Source organism: Heptranchias perlo, unplaced genomic scaffold (assembly GCF_035084215.1).
Source record: "Heptranchias perlo isolate sHepPer1 unplaced genomic scaffold, sHepPer1.hap1 HAP1_SCAFFOLD_454, whole genome shotgun sequence".
NCBI classification, from domain to species: domain Eukaryota; kingdom Metazoa; phylum Chordata; class Chondrichthyes; order Hexanchiformes; family Hexanchidae; genus Heptranchias; species Heptranchias perlo.
In genome coordinates this window covers 102,179-116,097 of record NW_027139468.1, presented here as the reverse complement: position 1 = coordinate 116,097, position 13,919 = coordinate 102,179, and positions in this window count along the sequence as shown.

Here is a 13,919-nt window from a genome sequence, read left to right as displayed (position 1 = left end):
GCCCCTCGAGCCTGTTACTATAGGAACAGGAGGAGGCCCATTCAGCCCCTCGAGCCTGTTACAATAGGAACAGGAGGAGGCCCATTCAGCCCCTCGGGCCTGTTACTGTAGGAACAGGAGGCCATTCAGCCCCTCGAGCCTGTTACTATAGGAACAGGAGGAGGCCCATTCAGCCATCTCGAGCCTGTTACTATCGGAACAGGAGGAGGCCATTCAGCCCCTCGAGCCTGTTACTATAGGAACAGGAGGAGGCCCATTCAGCCCCTCGAGCCTGTTACTATAGGAACAGGAGGAGGCCCATTCAGCCCCTCGAGCCTGTTACTATAGGAACAGGAGGAGGCCCATTCAGCCCCTCGAGCCTGTTACTATAGGAACAGGAGGAGGCCCATTCAGCCCCTCGAGTCTGTTACTATAGGAACAGGAGGAGGCCCATTCAGCACCCTCGAGCCTGTTACTGTAGGAACAGGAGGCCATTCAGCCCCTCGAGCCTGTTACTATAGGAACAGGAGGAGGCCCATTCAGCCCCTCGAGCCTGTTACTATCGGAACAGGAGGAGGCCATTCAGCCCCTCGAGCCTGTTACTATAGGAACAGGAGGAGGCCCATTCAGCCCCTCGAGCCTGTTACTATAGGAACAGGAGGAGGCCCATTCAGCCCCTCGAGCCTGTTACTTTCGGAACAGGAGGAGGCCCGTTCAGCCCCCTCGAGCCTGTTGCTATAGGAACAGGAGGCCATTCAGCCCCTCGAGTCTGTTACTATAGGAACAGGAGGAGGCCCGTTCAGCCCCCTCGAGCCTGTTGCTATAGGAACAGGAGGCCATTCAGCCCCTCGAGTCTGTTACTATAGCAACAGGAGGAGGCCCATTCAGCCCCTCGAGTCTGTTACTATAGGAACAGGAGGCCCATTCATCCCCTCGAGCCTGTTACTATAGGAACAGGAGGAGGCCCATTCAGCCCCTCGAGCCTGTTACTATAGGAACAGGAGGAGGCCCATTCAGCCCCCTCGAGCCTGTTACTATAGGAACAGGAGGAGGCCCATTCAGCCCCTCGGGCCTGTTATTGTAGGAACAGGAGGCCATTCAGCCCCTCGAGCCTGTTACGATAGGAACAGGAGGAGGCCCATTCAGCCCCTCGAGCCTGTTACTATCGGAACAGGAGGAGGCCATTCAGCCCCTCGAGCCTGTTACTATAGGAACAGGAGGAGGCCCATTCAGCCCCTCGAGCCTGTTACTACAGGAACAGGAGGAGGCCCATTCAGCCCCTCGAGCCTGTTACTATAGGAACAGGAGGCCCATTCAGCCCCCTCGAGCCTGTTACTGTAGGAACAGGAGGCCATTCAGCCCCTCGAGCCTGTTACTATAGGAACAGGAGGAGGCCCATTCAGCCCCTCGAGCCTGTTACTATCGGAACAGGAGGAGGCCATTCAGCCCCTCGAGCCTGTTACTATAGGAACAGGAGGAGGCCCATTCAGCCCCTCGAGCCTGTTACTATAGGAACAGGAGGAGGCCCATTCAGCCCCTCGAGCCTGTTACTTTCGGAACAGGAGGAGGCCCGTTCAGCCCCCTCGAGCCTGTTGCTATAGGAACAGGAGGCCATTCAGCCCCTCGAGTCTGTTACTATAGGAACAGGAGGAGGCCCGTTCAGCCCCCTCGAGCCTGTTGCTATAGGAACAGGAGGCCATTCAGCCCCTCGAGTCTGTTACTATAGCAACAGGAGGAGGCCCATTCAGCCCCTCGAGTCTGTTACTATAGGAACAGGAGGCCCATTCATCCCCTCGAGCCTGTTACTATAGGAACAGGAGGAGGCCCATTCAGCCCCTCGAGCCTGTTACTATAGGAACAGGAGGAGGCCCATTCAGCCCCCTCGAGCCTGTTACTATAGGAACAGGAGGAGGCCCATTCAGCCCCTCGGGCCTGTTATTGTAGGAACAGGAGGCCATTCAGCCCCTCGAGCCTGTTACGATAGGAACAGGAGGAGGCCCATTCAGCCCCTCGAGCCTGTTACTATCGGAACAGGAGGAGGCCATTCAGCCCCTCGAGCCTGTTACTATAGGAACAGGAGGAGGCCCATTCAGCCCCTCGAGCCTGTTACTACAGGAACAGGAGGAGGCCCATTCAGCCCCTCGAGCCTGTTACTATAGGAACAGGAGGCCCATTCAGCCCCCTCGAGCCTGTTACTATAGGAACAGGAGGCCCATTCAGCCCCTCGAGCCTGTTACTACAGGAACAGGAGGAGGCCCATTCAGCCCCTCGAGCCTGTTACTATAGCAACAGGAGGAGGCCATTCAGCCCCTCGAGCCTGTTACTATAGCAACAGGAGGAGGCCCATTCAGCCCCTCGAGCCTGTTACTATAGGAACAGGAGGCCCATTCAGCCCCTCGAGCCTGTTACTATAGGAACAGGAGGCCCATTCAGCCCCTCGAGCCTGTTACTATAGGAACAGGAGGAGGCCATTCAGCCCCTCGAGCCTGTTACTATAGGAACAGGAGGAGGCCATTCAGCCCCTCGAGCCTGTTACTATAGGAACAGGAGGAGGCCATTCAGACCCTCGAGCCTGTTACTATAGGAACAGGAGGAGGCCATTCAGCCCCTCGAGCCTGTTACTATAGGAACAGGAGGAGGCCATTCAGCCCCTCGAGCCTGTTACTATAGGAACAGGAGGAGGCCCATTCAGCCCCTCGAGCCTGTTACTATCGGAACAGGAGGAGGCCCATTCAGCCCCCTCGAGCCTGTTACTATAGGAACAGGAGGCCATTCAGCCCCTCGAACCTGTTACTATAGGAACAGGAGGAGGCCCATTCAGCCCCTCGAGCCTGTGACAATAGGAACAGGAGGAGGCCCATTCAGCCCCTCGAGCCTGTTACTATAGGAACAGGAGGAGGCCCATTCAGCCCCTCGAGCCTGTTACTTTCGGAACAGGAGGAGGCCCGTTCAGCCCCCTCGAGCCTGTTGCTATAGGAACAGGAGGCCATTCAGCCCCTCGAGTCTGTTACTATAGGAACAGGAGGAGGCCCGTTCAGCCCCCTCGAGCCTGTTGCTATAGGAACAGGAGGCCATTCAGCCCCTCGAGTCTGTTACTATAGCAACAGGAGGAGGCCCATTCAGCCCCTCGAGTCTGTTACTATAGGAACAGGAGGAGGCCCATTCAGCCCCTCGAGCCTGTTACTATAGGAACAGGAGGAGGCCCATTCAGCCCCCTCGAGCCTGTTACTATAGGAACAGGAGGAGGCCCATTCAGCCCCTCGAGCCTGTTACTATCGGAACAGGAGGAGGCCATTCAGCCCCTCGAGCCTGTTACTATAGGAACAGGAGGCCCATTCAGCCCCTCGGGCCTGTTACTGTAGGAAAAGGAGGCCATTCAGCCCCTCGAGCCTGTTACGATAGGAACAGGAGGAGGCCCATTCAGCCCCTCGAGCCTGTTACTATCGGAACAGGAGGAGGCCATTCAGCCCCTCGAGCCTGTTACTATAGGAACAGGAGGAGGCCCATTCAGCCCCTCGAGCCTGTTACGATAGGAACAGGAGGAGGCCCATTCAGCCCCCTCGAGCCTGTTACTATAGGAACAGGAGGCCCATTCAGCCCCTCGAGCCTGTTACTATAGGAACAGGAGGCCCATTCAGCCCCTCGAGCCTGTTACTATAGGAACAGGAGGCCCATTCAGCCCCCTCGAGCCTGTTACTATAGCAACAGGAGGAGGCCATTCAGCCCCTCGAGCCTGTTACTATAGCAACAGGAGGAGGCCCATTCAGCCCCTCGAGCCTGTTACAAGAGGAACAGGAGGAGGCCCATTCAGCCCCTCGAGCCTGTTACTATCGGAACAGGAGGAGGCCCATTCAGCCCCTCGAGCCTGTTACAAGAGGAACAGGAGGAGGCCCATTCAGCCCCTCGAGCCTGTTACTATAGGAACAGGAGGCCCATTCAGCCCCTCGAGCCTGTTACTATAGGAACAGGAGGAGGCCATTCAGCCCCTCGAGCCTGTTACTATAGGAACAGGAGGAGGCCATTCAGCCCCTCGAGCCTGTTACTATAGGAACAGGAGGAGGCCATTCAGACCCTCGAGCCTGTTACTATAGGAACAGGAGGAGGCCATTCAGCCCCTCGAGCCTGTTACTATAGGAACAGGAGGAGGCCATTCAGCCCCTCGAGCCTGTTACTATAGGAACAGGAGGAGGCCCATTCAGCCCCTCGAGCCTGTTACTATCGGAACAGGAGGAGGCCCATTCAGCCCCCTCGAGCCTGTTACTATAGGAACAGGAGGCCATTCAGCCCCTCGAACCTGTTACTATAGGAACAGGAGGAGGCCCATTCAGCCCCTCGAGCCTGTGACAATAGGAACAGGAGGAGGCCCATTCAGCCCCTCGAGCCTGTTACTATAGGAACAGGAGGAGGCCCATTCAGCCATCTCGAGCCTGTTACTATCGGAACAGGTGGAGGCCCATTCAGCCCCTCGAGCCTGTTACTATAGGAACAGGAGGAGGCCCATTCAGCCCCTCGAGCCTGTTACTACAGGAACAGGAGGCCCATTCATCCCCCTCGAGCCTGTTACTATAGGAACAGGAGGCCATTCAGCCCCTCGAGCCTGTTACTATAGGAACAGGAGGAGGCCCATTCAGCCCCTCGAGCCTGTTACAATAGGAACAGGAGGAGGCCCATTCAGCCCCTCGGGCCTGTTACTGTAGGAACAGGAGGCCATTCAGCCCCTCGAGCCTGTTACTATAGGAACAGGAGGAGGCCCATTCAGCCATCTCGAGCCTGTTACTATCGGAACAGGAGGAGGCCATTCAGCCCCTCGAGCCTGTTACTATAGGAACAGGAGGAGGCCCATTCAGCCCCTCGAGCCTGTTACTATAGGAACAGGAGGAGGCCCATTCAGCCCCTCGAGCCTGTTACTATAGGAACAGGAGGAGGCCCATTCAGCCCCTCGAGCCTGTTACTATAGGAACAGGAGGAGGCCCATTCAGCCCCTCGAGTCTGTTACTATAGGAACAGGAGGAGGCCCATTCAGCACCCTCGAGCCTGTTACTGTAGGAACAGGAGGCCATTCAGCCCCTCGAGCCTGTTACTATAGGAACAGGAGGAGGCCCATTCAGCCCCTCGAGCCTGTTACTATCGGAACAGGAGGAGGCCATTCAGCCCCTCGAGCCTGTTACTATAGGAACAGGAGGAGGCCCATTCAGCCCCTCGAGCCTGTTACTATAGGAACAAGAGGAGGCCCATTCAGCCCCTCGAGCCTGTTACTTTCGGAACAGGAGGAGGCCCGTTCAGCCCCCTCGAGCCTGTTGCTATAGGAACAGGAGGCCATTCAGCCCCTCGAGTCTGTTACTATAGGAACAGGAGGAGGCCCGTTCAGCCCCCTCGAGCCTGTTGCTATAGGAACAGGAGGCCATTCAGCCCCTCGAGTCTGTTACTATAGCAACAGGAGGAGGCCCATTCAGCCCCTCGAGTCTGTTACGATAGGAACAGGAGGAGGCCCATTCAGCCCCTCGAGCCTGTTACTATAGGAACAGGAGGAGGCCCATTCAGCCCCCTCGAGCCTGTTACTATAGGAACAGGAGGAGGCCCATTCAGCCCCTCGGGCCTGTTATTGTAGGAACAGGAGGCCATTCAGCCCCTCGAGCCTGTTACGATAGGAACAGGAGGAGGCCCATTCAGCCCCTCGAGCCTGTTACTATCGGAACAGGAGGAGGCCATTCAGCCCCTCGAGCCTGTTACTATAGGAACAGGAGGAGGCCCATTCAGCCCCTCGAGCCTGTTACGATAGGAACAGGAGGAGGCCCATTCAGCCCCCTCGAGCCTGTTACTATAGGAACAGGAGGCCCATTCAGCCCCTCGAGCCTGTTACTACAGGAACAGGAGGAGGCCCATTCAGCCCCTCGAGCCTGTTACTATAGGAACAGGAGGCCCATTCAGCCCCCTCGAGCCTGTTACTATAGCAACAGGAGGAGGCCATTCAGCCCCTCGAGCCTGTTACTATAGCAACAGGAGGAGGCCCATTCAGCCCCTCGAGCCTGTTACTATAGGAACAGGAGGCCCATTCAGCCCCTCGAGCCTGTTACTATAGGAACAGGAGGCCCATTCAGCCCCTCGAGCCTGTTACTATAGGAACAGGAGGAGGCCATTCAGCCCCTCGAGCCTGTTACTATAGGAACAGGAGGAGGCCATTCAGCCCCTCGAGCCTGTTACTATAGGAACAGGAGGAGGCCATTCAGACCCTCGAGCCTGTTACTATAGGAACAGGAGGAGGCCATTCAGCCCCTCGAGCCTGTTACTATAGGAACAGGAGGAGGCCATTCAGCCCCTCGAGCCTGTTACTATAGGAACAGGAGGAGGCCCATTCAGCCCCTCGAGCCTGTTACTATCGGAACAGGAGGAGGCCCATTCAGCCCCCTCGAGCCTGTTACTATAGGAACAGGAGGCCATTCAGCCCCTCGAACCTGTTACTATAGGAACAGGAGGAGGCCCATTCAGCCCCTCGAGCCTGTGACAATAGGAACAGGAGGAGGCCCATTCAGCCCCTCGAGCCTGTTACTATAGGAACAGGAGGAGGCCCATTCAGCCATCTCGAGCCTGTTACTATCGGAACAGGAGGAGGCCCATTCAGCCCCTCGAGCCTGTTACTATAGGAACAGGAGGAGGCCCATTCAGCCCCTCGAGCCTGTTACTACAGGAACAGGAGGCCCATTCATCCCCCTCGAGCCTGTTACTATAGGAACAGGAGGCCATTCAGCCCCTCGAGCCTGTTACTATAGGAACAGGAGGAGGCCCATTCAGCCCCTTGAGCCTGTTACAATAGGAACAGGAGGAGGCCCATTCAGCCCCTCGGGCCTGTTACTGTAGGAACAGGAGGCCATTCAGCCCCTCGAGCCTGTTACTATAGGAACAGGAGGAGGCCCATTCAGCCATCTCGAGCCTGTTACTATCGGAACAGGAGGAGGCCATTCAGCCCCTCGAGCCTGTTACTATAGGAACAGGAGGAGGCCCATTCAGCCCCTCGAGCCTGTTACTATAGGAACAGGAGGAGGCCCATTCAGCCCCTCGAGCCTGTTACTATAGGAACAGGAGGAGGCCCATTCAGCCCCTCGAGCCTGTTACCAAAGGAACAGGAGGCCCATTCAGCCCCTCGAGCCTGTTACTATAGCAACAGGAGGAGGCCATTCAGCCCCTCGAGCCTGTTACTATAGCAACAGGAGGAGGCCCATTCAGCCCCTCGAGCCTGTTACTATATGAACAGGAGGCCCATTCAGCCCCTCGAGCCTGTTACTATAGGAACAGGAGGAGGCCCGTTCAGCCCCCTCGAGCCTGTTACTATCGGAACAGGAGGAGGCCCATTCGGCCCCTCGAGCCTGTTACTATAGGAACAGGAGGAGGCCCATTCAGCCCCTCGAGCCTGTTACTATAGGAACAGGAGGAGGCCCATTCAGCCCCTCGAGCCTGTTACTATAGGAAGAGGAGGAGGCCCATTCAGCCCCCTCGAGCCTGTTACTATAGCAACAGGAGGAGGCCCATTCAGCCCCTCGAGTCTGTTACTATAGGAACAGGAGGAGGCCCATTCAGCCCCTCGAGTCTGTTACTATAGGAACAGGAGGAGGCCCATTCAGCCCCCTCGAGCCTGTTACTGTAGGAACAGGAGGCCATTCAGCCCCTCGAGCCTGTTACTATAGGAACAGGAGGAGGCCCATTCAGCCCCTCGAGCCTGTTACTATCGGAACAGGAGGAGGCCATTCAGCCCCTCGAGCCTGTTACTATAGGAACAGGAGGAGGCCCATTCAGCCCCTCGAGCCTGTTACTATAGGAACAGGAGGAGGCCCATTCAGCCCCTCGAGCCTGTTACTATAGGAACAGGAGGAGGCCCGTTCAGCCCCCTCGAGCCTGTTGCTATAGGAACAGGAGGCCATTCAGCCCCTCGAGTCTGTTACTATAGGAACAGGAGGAGGCCCGTTCAGCCCCCTCGAGCCTGTTGCTATAGGAACAGGAGGCCCATTCAGCCCCTCGAGCCTGTTACTATAGCAACAGGAGGAGGCCCATTCAGCCCCTCGAGTCTGTTACTTTTGGAACAGGAGGAGGCCCATTCAGCCCCTCGAGCCTGTTACTATAGGAACAGGAGGAGGCCATTCAGCCCCTCGAGCCTGTTACTATAGGAACAGGAGGAGGCCCATTCAGCCCCTCGGGCCTGTTACTGTAGGAACAGGAGGCCATTCAGCCCCTCGAGCCTGTTACGATAGGAACAGGAGGAGGCCCATTCAGCCCCTCGAGCCTGTTACTATCGGAACAGGAGGAGGCCATTCAGCCCCTCGAGCCTGTTACTATCGGAACAGGAGGAGGCCCATTCAGCCCCTCGAGCCTGTTACTATAGGAACAGGAGGAGGCCCATTCAGCCCCTCGAGCCTGTTACTATAGGAACAGGAGGAGGCCCATTCAGCCCCCTCGAGCCTGTTACTATAGGAACAGGAGGAGGCCCATTCGGCCCCTCGAGCCTGTTACTATAGGAACAGGAGGAGTCCCATTCAGCCCCTCGAGCCTGTTACTATAGGAACAGGAGGAGGCCCATTCAGCCCCTCGAGCCTGTTACTATAGGAACAGGAGGCCCATTCAGCCCCTCGAGCCTGTTACTATAGCAACAGGAGGAGGCCATTCAGCCCCTCGAGCCTGTTACTATAGGAACAGGAGGAGGCCCATTCAGCCCCTCGAGCCTGTTACTATAGGAACAGGAGGCCCATTCAGCCCCTCGAGCCTGTTACTATAGGAACAGGAGGAGGCCATTCAGCCCCTCGAGCCTGTTACTATAGGAACAGGAGGAGGCCATTCAGCCCCTCGAGCCTGTTACTATAGGAACAGGAGGAGGCCTTGTTCTAGTCTCCCTCCCACCAGAGGACATAGTTTCTCCCTATCGTCCCTATCAAACCCCTTAAATCATCTTAAACACCTCGATTGGATTCATGGTGATAGAGATGGTGACGTATTCCGACTGGGACTCGGTCAAGCAAAGGATTGTCCGTTTCGTTCAGTTAACTGGACTGTTTGGAGGTTTCTTCTGCGATGCTGATGGGGCAGGACAACGAGTGACTCATGTCTGGAGGAAGCTACCTTTGTCATTGAATTAGTTTTCAAGTAAAATTCCTTGAGGAATTCCCTCGCAGTGAAACGTCCCCCAAGGCCCGTCCCAGGAGCGATCGTCAAACACAATCTGACCCCGAGACACATCAGGAGATATTAGGGACAGGTGACCACAAGCTCGGTCAAAGAGGGAGGTTTTAAGGAGCGTCTTAAAGGAGGGGGGAGAGGGGGAGAGGTTTAGGGAGGGAATTCCAGAGCTCAGGGCCCAGGCAGCTGAAGGCACGGCCGCCAATGGTGGAGCGATGGGAATCGGGGATACGCAAGAGGCCGGAATTGGAGGAGCGCAGAGATCTCGGAGGGTCGTAGGAGGTTACAGAGATAGGGAGGGGGGGCGAGGGCCATGGAGGGATTTGAACAGGAGGATGAGAATTGTAGGGGCTGGAGGAGGTTACAGAGATAGGGAGGGGGGGCGAGGGCCATGGAGGGATTTGAACAGGAGGATGAGAATTGTAGGGGCTGGAGGAGGTTACAGAGATAGGGAGGGGGGGCGAGGGCCATGGAGGGATTTGAACAGGAGGATGAGAATTGTCGGGGCTGGAGGAGGTTACAGAGATAGGGAGGGGGGGCGAGGGCCATGGAGGGATTTGAACAGGAGGATGAGAATTGTAGGGGCTGGAGGAGGTTACGGAGATAGGGAGGGGGGCGAGGGCCATGGAGGGATTTGAACAGGAGGATGAGAATTGTAGGGGCTGGAGGAGGTTACAGAGATAGGGAGGGGGGGGCGAGGGCCATGGAGGGATTTGAACAGGAGGATGAGAATTGTAGGGGCTGGAGGAGGTTACAGAGATAGGGAGGGGGGCGAGGGTCATGGGGGGATTTGAACAGGAGGATGAGAATTGTAGGGGCTGGAGGAGGTTACAGAGATAGGGAGGGGGGGCGAGGGCCATGGAGGGATTTGAACAGGAGGATGAGAATTGTAGGGGCTGGAGGAGGTTACAGAGATAGGGAGGGGGGCGAGGGCCATTTAAAACAATCCTGGGGAATGGTCCTTAGGGTGCCAGTATTAAAATCTCACTGTTTGCAACACCGCAGCTAAATCCCGCCCATTGGTTAATCGTTCTGCGTCCAGTAGAGCCTATTTCCATTGGAGGTGGCCATTCTGCCCATCGGGCCTGTGCCGGCTCTATGAGAGAGCTCTCCAATTAGTCCCACTCCCCCCCCCTCCTCTTTCCCCCACAGCCCCTGTGAATTTTTCCCCTTCGAGTATTTCTCCAATTCCCCTTTTGAAAGTTATTATTGAATCTGCTCCCTTTCAGGCAGCGAATTCCAGATCATCACAACTCGCTGCGTTAAATAAATGTCTCCTCATCTCCCCCTCTGGCTCTTTCCCCGATCGCCTTAAATCCGTGTCCTCTGGTCACCGACCCTCCTGCCACTGGAAACAGTCTCTCCTTATTGACTCTCTCAAAACCCCTTCCTGATTTTGAACCCCTCGATCGAATCTCCTCCTTAACCTTCTCTGCTCTGAGGGGAACGACCCCAGATTCTCCAGTCTCTCCCACATAACTGAGGTCCCTCATCCCCGGGACCATTCTGGTAAATCTCCTCTGCACCCTCTCCGAGGCCTGGACATCCTTCCTAAAGTGCAGGGCCCAGAATTGGACCCAATACTCCAGCTGAGGCCCGACCAGTGTTTTATAAAGGGGTTAGTATAACTCCCTTGCTTTTTGTACTCGATGCCTCGATTAATAAAGCCCAGGGTCCCTCATGCTTTTTTAAACAACCTTCTCGACCTGTCCTGCCACCTTCGAAGATTTGTGTACAAACACCCCCAGGTCTCTCTGTTCCTGCATTCTCTCCCCCATGTACTAATCTAACTTCCCCTCAAATGAATCTGTGTCATTGGCCTGAACTCCCAGAAAGGACATACAATGAGGTCCCTCACTGCAAACCAACTCTTCCCCAAAAAAACAACCCAGGAAAACACCTCACTGTCGAGATTGCATTAAGATAAAGGGGGGCAATTATATGCATGGGAATGGGATCTAGTGAGATGGGAATGGGATCTAGTGAGATGGGAATGGGATCTTGTGCGATGGAAATGGGATCTAGTGCAATGGAAATGGGATCCAGTGAGATGGAAATGGGATCCAGTGCGATGGAAATGGGATCCAGTGAGATGGAAATGGGATCTAGTGAGATGGAAATGGGGTCCAGTGAGATGGGAATGGGATCTAGTGAGACAGAAATGGGATCTAGTGAGACGGAAATGGGATCTAGTGAGATGGAATGGGATCTAGCACAATGGAAATGGGATCAAGTGAGATGGAAATGGGATCTAGTGAGATGGAATGGGATCTAGTGAGATGGAATGGGATCTAGCACAATGGAAATGGGATCCAGTGAGATGGAAATGGGATCCAGAGAGATGGAAATAGGATCTGGCACAATGGAAATGGGATCTTGTGAGATAGAAATGGGATCCAGTGCAATGGAAATGGGATCCTGTGAGGTGGAAATGGGATCAAGTGCAGTGGAAATGGGATCCAGTGAGAAAGAAATGGGATCTTGTGAGATAGAAATGGGATCAAGTGCAATGGAAATAGGATCCAGTGAGGTGGAAATGGGGTCCAGTGAGATGGAAATGGGATCTTGTGAGATAGTAATGGGATCCAGTGACATGGAAATGGGATCCAGTGAGGTGGAAATGTGGTCCAGTGCAATGGAAATGGGATCTTGTGAGATGGAAATGGGATCAAGTGCAATGGAAATAGGATCCAGTGAGGTGGAAATGGGATCAAGTGCAGTGGAAATGAGATCCTGTGAGGTGGAAATGGGATCAAGTGCAATGGAAATAGGATCCAGTGAGGTGGAAATGGGGTCCAGTGAGATGGAAATGGGATCTTGTGAGATAGAAATGGGATCCAGTGACATGGAAATGGGATCCAGTGACATGGAAATGTGGTCCAGTGCAATGGAAATGGGATCTTGTGAGATGGAAATGGAATCAAGTGCAATGGAAATGGGATCCTGTGAGACGGCAATGGGACCCAGTGAGATGGCAGTGGGATCCAGTGAGATGGCAGTGGGATCCAGTGAGACGGCAGTGGGATCCAGTGAGACGGCAGTGGGATCCAGTGAGACGGCAGTGGGATGGCAGTGGGATCCAGTGAGACGGCAGTGGGATCCAGTGAGATGGCAGTGGGATCCAGTGAGACGGCAGTGGGACCCAGTGAGATGGCAGTGGGATCCAGTGAGACGGCAGTGGGATCCAGTGAGACGGCAGTGGGATGGCAGTGGGATCCAGTGAGACGGCAGTGGGATCCAGTGCACTGGGAGTGGGGGAAACTGCATTAACTTTTTTTCCGGGGGAAATCAAAGGCCCGAAAAGGAACGAATGCAAAAAGGGGGACATTGTGCATCGAGGTGATCTGCAGATCCGCCGCCCGCCGCATTGCACCGGGGACCGGGTTTGGATCCGGTGTTTCTGGCGGTGGGGGATCCTGCAGGGAGGGGGAGGGGGAGGGTGCGCGCGCACAAACCCCGCCCGGGGATCTCAGTCCCCTGGGAGCGCGCGCCGGTGGGAGGTGGGCGGGGCGCGACGTCACGCGTCGGGTTGTCGTCACCGCGTTGGACAATGGGCGCGACTGTGTGAGGTCATGCGGCCCGGCGCCATTTTAGATGCGGCAAGCGGAGGCCCTGGGAGAGGAGGACGTGCCCCCGCGGCGGCCATTTTGAGAGAGGCGGCTGCCCAGCCAAGGGCAGGGGTGGGAATGGGAGCTGATGCCCAGCAGGGGGTACTGGTGGGAAGGGGAGCTGATCCCAGCAGGGGGTACTGGTGGGAATAGCAGCTGATCCCAGCAAGAGTACTGGTGGGAATGGGAGCTGATCCCAGCAGGGGTACTGGTAGGAATAGGATCTGATCCCAGCAGGGGTACTGGTGGGAATGGGAGCTGATCCCAGCAGGGGGTACTGGTGGGAAGGGGAGCTGATCCCAGCAGGGGGTACTGGTGGGAATGGGAGCTGATGCCAGCAGGGGTACTGGTGGGAATAGCAGCTGATCCCAGCAGGGGAACTATTGGGAATGGGAGCTGATCCCAGCAGGGGTACTGGTGGGAATAGCAGCTGATCCCAGCAGGGGAACTATTGGGAATGGGAGCTGATGCCAGCAGGGGTACTGGTGGGAATAGCAGCTGATCCCAGCAGGGGTACTGGTGGGAATGGGAGCTGATGCCAGCAGGGGTCGTGGTGGGAATGGGAGCTGATGCCAGCAGGGGAACTGGTGGGAATGGGAGCTGATGCCAGCAGGGGGTACTGGTGGGAATGGGAGCTGATCCCAGCAGGGGGTACTGGTGGGAATGGGAGCTGATGCCAGCAGGGGTACTGGTGGCAATGGGAGCTGATGCCAGCAGGGGTACTGGTGGGAATGCGAGCTCATCCCAGCAGGGGAACTGGTGGGAATGGGAGCTGATGCCAGCAGGGGGTACCGGTGGGAATGGGAGCTGATGCCAGCAGGGGGTACTGGTGGGAATGGGAGCTGATGCCAGCAGGGGGTACTGGTGGGAATGGGAGCTGATGCCAGCAGGGGAACTGGTGGGAATAGGATCTGATGCCAGCAGGGGTACTGGTGGCAATGGGAGCTGATCCCAGCAGGGGGTACTGGTGGGAAGGGGAGCTGATCCCAGCAGGGGGTACTGGTGGGAATGGGATCTGATTCCAGCAGAGGTACTGGTGGGAATAGCAGCTGATGCCAGCAGGGGAACTGGTGGGAATTGGATCTGATGCCAGCAGGGGTACTGGTGGGAATGGGAGCTGATCCCAGCAGGGGAACTGGTGGGAATGGGAGCTGATCCCAGCAGGGTAATTGG